The following is an 848-nucleotide window of genomic DNA, read 5'->3' as shown; positions in this document are numbered from 1 at the left end:
ACTCTCACATCCATACATGACCACAGGAAAAACCATAGCCTTGACTAGACAAACCTTTGTTGGCAAAGTAATGTCTCTGCTTTTGAATATGCTATCTAGGTTGGTCATAACTTTCCTTCCAAGGACTAAGCATCTTTTTTTCATGGCTGCAGTCACCATCTGCAGTGATTTTGGAGCCCAGAAGAATAAAGTCTGACACTGTTTCCACTGTTTCCCCATCTATTTCCCATGAAGTGATGGGACCGGATGCCATGATCTTCGTTTTCTGAATGTTGAGCTTTAAGCCAACTTTTTCACTCTCCTCTTTCACTTTCATCAAGAGGCTTTTGAGTTCCTCTGCACTTTCTGCCTTAAGGGTGGTGTCATCTACGTATCTGAGGTTATTGATATTTCTCCCGGCAATCTTGATTCCAGCTTGTGCTTCTTCCAGTCCAGCGTTTCTCATGATGTACTCTGCATATAAGTTAAATAAACAGGGTGACAATATACAGCCTTGACGAACTCCTTTTCCTATTTGGAACCAGTCTGTTGTTCCATGTCCAGTTCTAACTGTTGCTTCCTGACCTGCACACAAATTTCTCAAGAGGCAGATCAGGTGTTCTGGTATTCCCATCTCTTTCAGAATTTTCCAGTTTATTGTGATCCACACAGTCAAAGGCTTTGGCATAGTCAATAAAGCAGAAATAGATATTTTTCTGGAACACTCTTGCTTTTTCCATGATCCAGCAGATGTTGGCAATTTGATTTCTGGTTCCTCTGCCTTTTCTAAAACCAGCTTGAACATCAGGAAATTCATGGTTCACATAGTGCTGAGGCCTGGCTTGGAGAATTTTGAGCATTACCTGTCT

General features: G+C 41.6%; 1 protein-coding gene across 11 annotated transcripts in view; it reads right to left on the bottom strand.

Annotated features, from left to right (window-relative positions):
* The window catches only part of HERC1 (HECT and RLD domain containing E3 ubiquitin protein ligase family member 1), a 213,318-nt gene that overhangs the window by 16,867 nt on the left and 195,603 nt on the right, over positions 1 to 848 (bottom strand). The window lies entirely within an intron of this gene.

The sequence above is a fragment of the Bison bison genome, unplaced genomic scaffold (assembly GCF_000754665.1).
Source record: "Bison bison bison isolate TAMUID 2011002044 unplaced genomic scaffold, Bison_UMD1.0 scf7180017864142, whole genome shotgun sequence".
Taxonomy (NCBI): domain Eukaryota; kingdom Metazoa; phylum Chordata; class Mammalia; order Artiodactyla; family Bovidae; genus Bison; species Bison bison.
This window is presented reverse-complemented; position numbering and strand designations above follow the sequence as displayed.